Below are 12,368 nucleotides of genomic sequence, written 5' to 3' on the forward strand. Positions count from 1 at the left end.
GCATTGACAAAGTCAACTCTGAAATCAATAGCTTAATTAAATGTGCTATTTAAGACACTATTACTGAATTGTACTAAAGCATTTCAGTACAATTTAACTGCTCAATATTTGTTCATATTATCAGCTACTTCCATGTCACTCTGACAAGTACTGCTAGTTATTCTTCACTGTTCACAGTTATTTTTTTGGTTTTCATAATAGAGCAGGTCTGTCATGCAAACCCATCAAAAGGCTCTGAGTTACTAACACAATGGACTTTGTATGCCAAAAAGTACTTTGTAATGCAGAGGTCTTGGGGGTAAAAAATGAGGTCTGAAGAGATGCCTGGTGTGGTGTGGAAAGCCCATCCTGTAATACCTCGGGCCTGATTCCTCACCTGTAGCTGAGGCAGATGGACCTTACTTTGATCAGTGTTCCACCATTTCCTTTAGTCTTCATAGCCTTTGTGTGTACACCTCACTGCCATAAACTGTACCTCTTATTACATACAGTGATTCTCAGGATGTTGGGGAGGGGGTGCATGAAGCTTCCCCCACCTTGTCCCTGCTCCCCATCCCACTCCAATCTGGGTCTCTATTTAAGAATCACTGATCTGGGTGTGCTTTGGAAAGCTTCTCTCTGACCTTTTGGACTGTACATAGCCAGTCATCTCTCAGTCATATGCAGGTATATGATCTGCACAACAAAGGTTGACTTTTAAGGAAGAATATTTAAGAAGGGTCTTGAAGGAGCTATTAGTTGAAGGAGCTCACTTTTTGTCACGCACTTTAGAGCCTGCCTTAATCAGGAAGATATGTTTGCTTGCTGAGCTCCCCGTGTTTGTCTGAAACCTAAAGGCTCTCCATTTGCAATCCCCCTTCCATGGCCTGACCTATGCATTCCACTTGGCTGATATGCACCTTTCCTCCAGGTATTAGTGCCTCAATGAATTTGATCCTCTGAGAGGCTGATATCCAAGCTGGAGCTCAGAAGACAGTAGGGGTAAGTCAGGGAAAGCGGGAGTGGGTGATTCTAGGCACAGCAAATAGCATGTGCAAAAAAGAAGAAATGAGTCTGATTACAATCCCTTTGATGAAGTAAACTGACAACAACAACAACAATAGCAAGACATAATGTGTTTCCCCGAAAATAAGACCTAGCCAGACAATCAGCTCTAATGCATCTTTTGGAACAAAAATTAATATAAGACCCGGTCTTATTTTAGTATAATATAAGACTGGGTATAATATAATATAATATAACATAGCATAACATAACATAACATAATATAATACGAGGTCTTATATTAATTTTTGCTCCAAAAGATGCATTAGAGCTCATTGTCCAGCTAAGTCTTATTTTGAAGGAAACATGGTACACACACATTATTTACTACCACCCAGGCCATTATATGCATTTAACATATATTAACTCATTAAGTCTACTGAATTACTATATGAAATAAGAACTACTGTATCTCCCATTTCACAGATAAGAAAACTAAGGCACAGAGAACATAAGTGACTTTCCAAGGTTACATAGCTAGTAAGTAGCAGAGCCAGGATTTAAACCCAGAAAGTTAGAGTCCAGAATTCACCCTCTTAACTATACCGTTGGAAGGGAGGGAAGGAGAAAGGGAAGACAGTGGTGCTCTAAGAGTCTTGGAAGAGCAGGCAGGAGTTAAGACCACACAGGGTCTACTTTGGCATTCTAAGAAGTTTGGGTTTTATCTGGAACACAATGGGGAACCACTGAATTATTTCAACCACAGAAATGACAAAACGTGATCTGGGTGTAGACTAGTATTACCTGGCCAGTTTCACAATGAAGATAGAGAAAGCAAGATATTAGGGACAAACACAGGAGATATTAAGGAGAAAGGATCAAATTAATAGGAATGAATGACTAATGAAGAGTTGCGACAAAGAGCACATGAAGGGGAAGCAGTGACAATAATACGGCTGATATAGTCAGATGTACCACCACCATTCCAAAATAAACTGCTAGAATGAAAGACAACAAAAGGAAGCATTGGCAATGATTATATGTAAACTAGGGTAAACCGTTCCTTTGGAATGCATGTGACTATATCAAAGAAGGTTACTCAAAATTTATGCATCTGCAGGAAACAGGATACAAGAAGGACAAAGTGTTGGTAACTGACTTTGAAATAGTGATTAGTAACCCATATTTTTTATAATGGCATGGGCTGTTTGTATACGCGTATGTTCCGTAGGTTCTGTAACTGATTGGAGCATTTTCCAGACAGGGACAATGTATATTATGACCACTGAGTCTTTGCTTGGTATTGTAATTTGCACAGTGCTCAATAAATGTCTATTGTATAAATGTGTGAAGAAAGGAATAGCAGAATTTTTTAAATGGCACTTTAGATGGTGCTATGGTTCACCATCAGAGGGCTACGTCAGAGGGAGGGTTCAGGCTTGAATATATTGTTTCTATGGTATCTGAAGGACAATAACGTAAGATGGATAGGAAGCCAGGAGAGCAAGCTGGACCAGAGATCATTTAAAAATCATCATTATCCTAGGACTTGGCATTTAGGGCCACAGGAGCAGATTAAATCAAAAGGGACTGTGCAGAGTAAGAAAAAGAATGAGGTTAAAACGTCAAGGATCTCTAATATTTAACCCTCGTACATTAGTATTAGAAGAGAGGTTAGTCATGTGCTGCTATTAGAGCCGGACCATAATTAAATTTAACTCAAGCAATACGGACTGAGCACCTACCAGGCAATAGTTGCTTTGGTAGCTATGAAAAGAACAAAAGCTCCAGAGCTACAGGCTAATACAGAGTAATGCACAATAATAGCTGCATGACAAGAACAGGTAGCGAGCATATGATTTATTGGTAGAAAAGTAGAGAGAGCAAGCAATATTAGCTTTTATAGTTTGGAGTGCCACTTTGACTCTGAGTATACTCCCTCTAAATAGTGAGGTGAGTGAAAAGAGGGCCCTGTTCTAATGAACGCTCCCTATGCTGTACAGAACTCCTTAATGATACACCAGAGAGGTAACAGGAGAAATGGTAGGAAAAGGAACACCTGGCATTTCTGAAATCCTATGAGTAGAAAACTCAGGGCTTCAAAACAAAATATGTAGTGCTGGCAGAATATGACCCTCTCTGGAGTCCCAGCAGGGACCAACAGGTGACCCCAGAGTAAATATATGTGGAAAGAAATATGACGGGAAAAAATGAGGGGTGTTTATCTTAGGGAAAAGGGATCAAATATTCTCCCCAAATACTTTAGTTTTTCTTGAAAAATTCCAAAGAGTACATGTCTAAATTGACTTCATTTAAGAGTAAAATATTATCTCTAATATCTAGATAAAAGAAACGAAAGTGATTCCATCTGGGTGGGGGCCGTGTGTGCACACATGCATGGCAGGGACGGGGGGGTTACAGGAGGACACGACAGTAAAAAATGAGAACTAGTTTATCACAAGGTTGATGATGGTATCTGTTCTCAAAGGTGGATCCTCCACAGGCAAGGGAGGGCCTTGGGCATATTCATTGTAACTCAATTACGATTCATTTTGATTTTGTAGATTAGAGAAGCCTAGGAAAGAACAAGGAAATCAAATATGAGGTTTAAGAAAAATGAAAATATAATACCCAGCTTTCCCCAGGCATTTACTGTTGGTGTCAATTTGACCAAACCAGCTCGCAGTCTGTGTTAAGACAAAGGTAATAGGATCCTCGCACAGCCGCTGGAGAAGACTGTGCTGGTATTACGAAAGGCAGCATCAGAGGAGAAGCAACACAGCACATTCCCTGTCCTCCTGCCTCTCAGGAAAGGAAGTGTCAGTGAAATGTTGACCACAGTCATTTCACTGTCAAGTGATTGTTCAAGAAGCAGCTTTGAGACGAAGACCGTTGTACTCAACTATAAAACTATCAATCCTGGCATGATTTTCTAAGAATGGAGTTAAGGGGAGAAATGTAAGGATGAATTATGTATTAGTGTATTTCATAAAATATTGTTTATAATACAATTGACCCATAAGGGTCACTCAGGGGGTTATTACTGAAAAACAAATGTGACTGTATATTTGAGGTTCTGAAAGAGAGTCAATGTGTACACAAAGGATAGTAAAGTCTGGAGTGTCAGAGAGCTTATCCTGCAGATTCCACCTCTGTCTCACTCATTCCTCTTACGTGTCTCCTCATCGCTTTCCCCACTGCCTCAGCCTGACGTTAGGACCTCACCGAGCAGTCCAGGAGTGCCCACTCTTGTGGATTTCTCTGATCCAAAAAATCTCAAAGGGACATTTGGAGAACCAGAGGGACCCGCTGATTTTTCACTTGAAGGCTAGGACACACACACACACACACACACACACACACACACACCCTATTATTTATTGTCACAATTATTGCATAGATGAATAGACAATTTACCCCCACAAAAGTTGGGAGGTCATAATATTGAACTAAAGAAGTCCTTTAAAATTGAATAAAATTTAGCTTTATGAAAAACTGATGAAACCTTTAATTTTCTCATTCCACTACAAATTGATGAAAACATTGTCACAAACCAACACTGGAATAAAGAACTGAGTTTGGGGGACCAGATTAATACAATGGTTTCCCAAACCACCAGTCCCCTTGCCGTAACAGCTCTGTGCCCTGAAATTTATCCTCTATAGCACCAGCATGGTGATGTCTCGCCCCCCCCTTCAGACTAAAGAGAAAGTCCAAATGCCTTAGCATGTCATATCAAACCCTCCATGAGCTGACCCCAGCCACCCTCCAGCACTGTCCCTTATGATGGCCCACCCCTCCACCCCACACCCTACCAGTGCTACTCAAAGGAGCCAGCCAGCCAACTGATTCTTATAAGGAGATAAGGACTTTGCACCAGAATGTAAATCAATGATTGCTTCGTTCATTGAGAAACTCTTGCTGTGAGAAAGGAAAATGGAGTCACCTTGTAACTTCGCTGATTTGCCTGCAGGCACATGCTCATCTAATGTGCTACTGCTTTACCTTCATGACTTGAGAGTTTCTGAATTCATTAGACATTTGGCATCTTCATGCTTTTGCTCATCTATTCCCTCGGCCTGGATTCTCCTCCAGACCACCTGACAGACACAATTATCTTTGAAGGTTCAGCTTGGGTCATGTTCTCTGTGAACGCTTTTCTGTCCCCCAGCGAGGAATTACCACCTGTGCTCCCTCGTGCCTCCCTGGATTATATAGTTACACGTCAGTGCTAGCACTACGGTGGCCATCGTCTGGTGTATTCTGGCTGTCTCACATCCAGCTGTACTTTTCACTACAGATGACCCCAGAGTGTGAAGTAAGGGTGAAATGCAGGGCCTTGCCTCACCACAGACACTGAAGCAGGGAGCTTCCCTGCCTTCTGGCCCCTGGTTGGATGCTGTATTAGTTTGCTCAGGCTACCATGACAAGGAAGCACAGGATGGGGGTTTAAACAACAAAAACCTATTTTCTCACAGTGCTGGAGGCCAGAAGTCCACGATCAAAGGGTCAGCAAGATTGGTTCCTTCTCAGGGTCATAAGAGGAGGATCTGTTCCAAGATCTCTTGAAAGTAAAATTACTCGGAAGAAGCCTTTTGCAGATGTAATTAAGCTAAGCATCTCGAGATGAGATCACCCTGGATTATCCAGGTGGGACCTAAATCCAATAACAAGGATGCTTATGAGACCAAAGCAGCGAAGACCAAGAGAAGGCCACTGAAGACAGGGGCAGAGATTGGAGCTAGGCCGCCCCAGCCAGGGAACCTGGAGTGGCAAGCAAGGCTCCTCCTACAGAGCCTCTAATGGGAGCGTGGCCCTGCTCACACCTTGATTTAGGACATCCGGCCTCCAGGACTGTGAGAAAATAAGTATCTGTTGTTTTAAGGCACCATGGTTATGGCAATTTGTTCCAGCAGCCCTAGGAACTAGGACAGACGTCCTGGTCCTGTGACACAGATCCAGTCCATCAGGAACTGTCATCCTGGACTCTGAATCAAAAGCAAGTCATTCAAAAGCAAGGGAACTGATGGTGTCCAGCCGTGACTGCAGCCCCTGACAATGGCAGCCGTGTCCTGGCCAGGCCATTCCTGCCAAAAGAGGGCGGAGAACAGGACTGAGAATGTACAGATACAGCACCTACTCCCTTGCCTCATAAGGACAATCATTACTTCCTTGTAGGCCCTACAATTTCCCCACCAGAGGGGGTTTCTTGAAAAGGGGACGGAGTTCCGCCCACTCCACACCACACATTCCCTCCACCTCTCACTGTCCCCAGATCTGTACGGACTCACTTCTCTGCACAGCCCGGCGAGACAATTACAAAGTCAAAGCCGGAAGGCTTAACCACCAGAAGAATTACAGACAGCAGAATTTAGAAGACAAGAGATCTGAGATAAACATCCACATGTATAGATTCTGAAGGAGCTTGCCAAAGACAGAAAAATACAATTTTAGATTGTACCAGGTTTATCAATATGGGTGCACTTACCAGAGGGTCTGGGTTCACTGCCCCAACCTGAGCAAAATGGAGGGGGTTCTAGGGGCTTGTCCATCTGATACGTCAAATTCTGGGCTCAGTGGTGGCCTACCAGAATCAAGATGCCATACATGGTTTGGCCAAAGATCAGCTAAGCTATGGCAAGATGGCCTGCTTCTTGCCATGTAGTGGCTATTGGATTTCACACCCGAAGGAGAACCATGACAGCGATGCCTAATGTGGCAGCAGAAGTCTTCGTCGGTGGCAGAGGGTCCTGCTCAGACTGACAGTACCTCAGGGTCTTGGCATTTTGGAGCTGCCATGGGACACACTTATTTTCTGAATCTGGTTTGCTGGCTTTCTATGCCCTCCATATCCTTTCAATAAATTCCTCGTCAGCCCACAGATCATGAGTCAGTTTCTGTTGCTCAGGAACAATGGATCACAGAACTGAAAAAGCGTTCTTGCATGCTTGTTTATCTCCCCAACTTGACCTTCAGTTCTTTAAGAACAATGACCACACCTGACTCATCTCTTCATCCACAATGACACTCACTATATCTGGCAAATATTGTGCTGGTAGGTAAGTGTCAAGTGGGAGGAAAAGCTGAATCCTATGCTCTTTTGACAGCTCAACAGCTTCTGTGCTGCAACCCTCTGCCCTCTCTTTTCAATCATCAGTTTCCCCCATGCTATTGATCTTTCTCATTAGCAAAAAAAAAAATAAAAAAAAAATAAAAAAATCAACATCTCAACTTTAAAAAATTAAAATAAATAAAACCCTCCCAAGCATGACCACAGATCACTGTCCAGTTTAAGTCCTAATTTCCCTGCTTTCTTTTATGGCAAAGTTCTTCAAAAATGCTGTCTCTACTTGCTGGCTTTCCTTTGACACCCCAACTTTCCCCCATCGTGCTGATCATAAAACATCTGTGGATCCCAGGACCACATGCTGCATCCAGCAAACAGAGTAGTGCAGGGAGTAACTTTGAAAAAAAATAAAACGCTTTACCCCGTTGTCCTGTTTCATGCCCTCCTCTTTTATGCAAGAAAGCAGCAAATTCTTTTGCTCACTGTACATGAACCTGAAATCATTACTTTGACTGCAGAGCGGCAGCACTGCAGATTCCAACACTGCTTCGTTTTGCCCACAGCCTTCCCACCACTGGAAGCGTTGACTTACAAAACTGTCATGTCAAACAAGCAGGATTTGTAGGTGACTCAGTGACCCTGGAAACCTATTCTGTGGCACTCCTTCCTCCTCTGCCCTTGAATGAAACTTGGGCAGACCCCCCGATTTTTCAGTAACTTTCAGATAACAAAATGTGCTCCTTAAATCACCTTATTCACAAACACTCTTCCTTTCGAAACTAACATTCCCTGTCCAGTATAAAACCAAAGCTCCAAGTTTCACTCCAATTTGAAACTTCCCATCCTCAGGTTGGGCCTGTTGCCATGGTGAAGCGGAAGGTGGGAAGTTGGGGGTGGTAGTTTCTTCTCTTCGAGCTCCCCTCCCTACCCAACCCTAGCTTGTTTCCCACACTTTCCGTACTGCAGTGGTTGGAGGGGCCGCTGGCAAGGAGAGGTCAGGAAGCCAGAAAAGTCCTTTTTTCACTGTTAGCTGGAGTCAGTGATCTCTGGCATGGTGGGAACTGAAGGCTGTTTCTCTATTCCATGGACCGTTTTCATGGCCCCCCATGGAATGCCTTTATCAGTTCTGTGCAGATCAGCCTGCAGATCTCTCACCTGTAGTTTCCTGACATGGGTAGTCCACTGTCACTGGCTGCTTATGATAGTCTCTCCGCAGCTGGTCATCCTGCTCTAGGCCTCCGGCATTATTTACCCGCAAACTCTTTGTGTCTCTAGATGAGATCCTATGCAGCATCGGCCAATGCCACATCTGGTCCAAAGAAAGCACTTATCTCTGATCTATCCTCAGTGAGCTGCACTTCCCACAATACCTCCTACCTACTCTGCTGCCACAGGCTGCTTCTACCAACCTCTAGATTTCTCAGGTGCATGCCTGACCCCAGACTACTGTGTCTTCTACACGGCACGTGGCACAAATCAAGCTTTCTGTGTGGACCCTTTGAAGCCCTGCCACTTGATTTAAGTATGGGAGAAACACCTCCCTCTCTTCTCCCAAGATGCCGTGTGTGTGTGTGTGTGTGTGTGTGTGTGTGTGTACATGTACGCACATGCTCTTGCATGTTAGCAGGGAAAAGGTTGGGGGCATCCACAGAACCCCCTAAAAACCTCTCTAAATACATCCTCTCCCCAATGTCCAAGTCCTTCCACATGGGTGTTGGGTCTAACAGTCACAAAACCAGATTTTAACAGATTTCAGCCTTTATTGCAAGTCCTGTTGGATATTTTAGCAAGGAGTTTCAGAACATGAGAGCAACTGCCACCTAATGTTTTTGGGAGTGTGCCTGTTGTTAAGTTATGCTCCCTCCCCTTCCTTCTCCACCCTTGTGTTGTGGGGGTGAGGGCTCTGCAAACATCTCCTCTTGAATACATTATGCTGTGTGAACTAAGCCACACACAAAAGGACAAATATTGTATGATCCACTTACATGAGGTTCCTGGCATAGTCAAATTCATAGAGACAGAGAGTACAAAGGTGATTGCCAGAGGATGGGGCAAATGGGGAGCTAGTGTTTAACATGTACGGAGTTTCAGCTTAAGAAGATGAAAATAATTCTGGAGACAGGTTGCAAGCAATGTGAATGTACTGAATGCCACTCAACTATATACTGAAAAATTGTTAAAATGGTAAATTTTCTGTTATGTATATTTCAGTACAATTTAAAAAACATGATTTCACCCTCTTCTGTAAGTCCTGTTGGGTATTCTGGCAAGTAGTTTCAGAACATGAGCAACTGCCACCTAACATCTTTGGGACTGCATGTTGTGAAGTTATGGTCCCTCCATTCCCTTCTCCACGTTGCTGTGTGTTGTGGGGGTGAGGGCTGTGCAAACAACATTTCCTCTTTGACAAGGGCTCTGCAAACAGGGCACACCGGAGGGAGCCTGGAAGCCTAGAGGAGGGAGAAGGGACCAGACTCTGGCCACTGCCTGTTCCTGCCAGTTACCTGGCAACAGCCCTTCACTCTAGCAGCAGCCTTTGTTTCCAGTAACAGCTGGTTCGGTCCCAGGGTTTTCCACTCTCCCAGGTCCAGCCCTTTTGCACACCCCTACGAGATACCCGCACCGGCCCAACAGTCCCCAGTCCTCAGGGCCCCTCATCTGAGCTCTCAAGCTATCCACACCAGCAGACCAGCGTCCCCTTCTCAGAGGTCTGGGTTCCCACTCCATACTTTCCTCTGAGTTCCCGGGGTCTGCCTCCCAGATCTGGGGGCCCCTCCTCCAAGCCTCTAGGTTCTGATAAGCAACTCCTCTGCTTTTGTTCCCCCAGCACAGGGCTGCAACTGCTTCTGCTGTCCTACCTCATTTGATCCCTTTTTGCATTTTCAGTCCTCTAATATCTGTTTAGCCAACTCCTTATTCATTCCATCTGCCAATATTACTAGTGTGGTTTCCATTTTCTGACTAGATGCTGCCTATTACTACCATATTTTTGCACTACTTTGCAAAAACATGAAAACAAGAAAGAATTCCATTTCAACATCCTGCTATAGTTATAGTTGTTTATTGCCTCTGTCTCCCAACCAGTTTGTAAACACCATGAAATCAGCTGTTTCTGGCTCACTGCTGTGTACTCGTACACACAGCACTTTTAACACAGCCTGGCATATCGCAGGGGCCCAATCATCTTCATCAGATAAATGAAGAGAAAATATTTAATTTAAACATAAGACACAAAACAAAATAATTTTGGTCATGTAAAATGCTTACAATATGTAAAAGTTATAACTACATGTAAACATACCTGGGGGGAAATAAGTAGCTGAACTTTGCAAAACTCTCTGAAATTATTAGCACTATCCATTCTCTGCTTTTCTTCCCTCATTTTCCTATTTAATAATTTTTGTCAGTGGGGATTTCTCTATATTTTTCTTGTACATTAGGGCATGTTATCCATGAGATAGTCATTCAGTGTGATATTGTGATTTATAATAAGAAATATATATTTGGTGTTTGTCCACTGTTTTTGGCACATAGCTCCTAAAAACCTTGTAATTTCCTATATAAAAGCCATACGGGCATCTTCTTTCATAATATTTAGTATTTTCCCCAGTTCTTGAAATAGCTCCAGAGCATAAAAGTGAAATAGGTGTCTTGTTATTAATAAATAACAAGCCCCTTTCTGCTAAACCTGAGTTAATGTTCATGAGGTGACCCGTGGAAAGCCCCTTAGGATGGGGTTGGTTGCCAGGGGAACTAACCTTGTGATTAAAGAGTTGGACTGACAGGCCCATCCCCAGACCTCCAGAGAGGGGGAGGGGCTGGAGGTTGAGTTTAAAACCAATGGCCAGTGATTTAATCAATCATGCCTCCATAAAAACCCAAAGGACAGGGTTCAGAGAGCTTCCATGTTGATGGACAAGAACGCACCCACCTGTTAGGAGGGTGGCAGGTACACCTCAAACTCCAAGGGGACAGAAGTTTGGGACCTGGGAGAGGTCCCGACCTTGCCTAAGCATCTCTTACATCTGGCTGTTCCTGAGTTCCATCTTTTAAAAATAAACCAGTGATCTCATAAGTAAAATGTTTTCCTGAGTTCTGTGAGCTATTCTAGCAAATTAATCAAACCCAAGGAGGGGGAAACATATTGACTGGTCAGAAGGTCAGCAGGTTGGTCAGAGGCACAGGTGATATAACCTGGATTTGCAATTGGTGACTGAAGGGGGGTGGGGGGGAGCAGTCTTGTGGGACTGAGCCCTTAACCTGTGGGATCTGATGCTCCAGGCAGATGGTGTCAGAATTGAGTTTAAATTGTGGGACACCCAACTCGTGCTGCAGAATTGCCTTATTTGCTGCAAACACCCACGTATCTGGTGACCAGAAGTGTCAGAAGTGAAGTAGTGAAGTGAACTGATAAAATACATTAAACTTCACAAATAAAACTTTAAAAGTAGAACTCAGAGCATTGTGGTGTGATCTGAAAATACTGTCTTGGGAGAAAAACACCGAGATCCACGTCTGTCCCTGGCAGTACAACTTTAGGCAAGTCACTTTAGCTTCTGTAGGTACCTTACTTTCTCTTAAGTATAAAGAAAGTGTCCTTCTTCTTTGAAGACTCTGGTTTTCATAGAGAAATGCGCTTTAACAACCCAAATGCACAACATAACTTTCCAAAAACTGACAGCCTAGACAAGCCTTGAACTGCTTTTTATCACAGTCCCCAACACATTCCTACTCCGACTGAGTGACTGGAAAAGGGTGAGGTGACTGACAGTAAGCAGTTGAATGAAAGCTTTGGAGCCAATTCCTATTTCCATTTCCAAATGAAATTATAATTTTCTGTAGCTAATACTTTTTAAACTTGGCTGGATAGTCTTAAGCTCCTAATCTGTGGCACAGCATTAATATTGACGGCTGCACTACCTGTCTAACACATTGGAACACATTGCAAAGCTCAAAAAGACCAGGTCAGGGCAGCCAACTCTTCTCTTTCACTGACATCTAAAGGTGTAAGACAGCCCAAAAGGGTCAGGGGGAGATGCTAACAACGGAGCACAGGCAGACCAGGAAGGAGACCTGCACCCAAGGTGGGGCCATGAGAGTGAACTGGAAGGATGGTACAGGGTGAAGTGGAGTGCACTTGTCATAAACGTTCTCTCTTTACTCTTATGTGTGATGGAGAATACAATACAATAGAAAAGTCAATCAAATGCTACTTTAGAAATAAAGAGAACCAGGGGGCTTACAGATCTCAGAACCAAAAGTTCAAGGACAGTAAAAGAATGACTGCTCTGTTTAATAATAACAGATGTCTGCAAAA

The 12,368-nt window shown here is 43.6% G+C and overlaps 1 protein-coding gene across 14 annotated transcripts in view; it reads right to left on the bottom strand.

Annotated features, from left to right (window-relative positions):
* TRMT9B (tRNA methyltransferase 9B (putative)) overlaps window positions 1-12,368 on the bottom strand; it is a 51,985-nt gene that overhangs the window by 22,145 nt on the left and 17,472 nt on the right. The gene's annotated exons all lie outside the window — the stretch shown is intronic.

Source organism: Rhinolophus sinicus, chromosome 16 (assembly GCF_057876585.1).
Source record: "Rhinolophus sinicus isolate RSI-liver-muscle chromosome 16, RSI-T2T, whole genome shotgun sequence".
In the NCBI taxonomy this organism is placed as follows: Eukaryota; Metazoa; Chordata; class Mammalia; order Chiroptera; family Rhinolophidae; genus Rhinolophus; species Rhinolophus sinicus.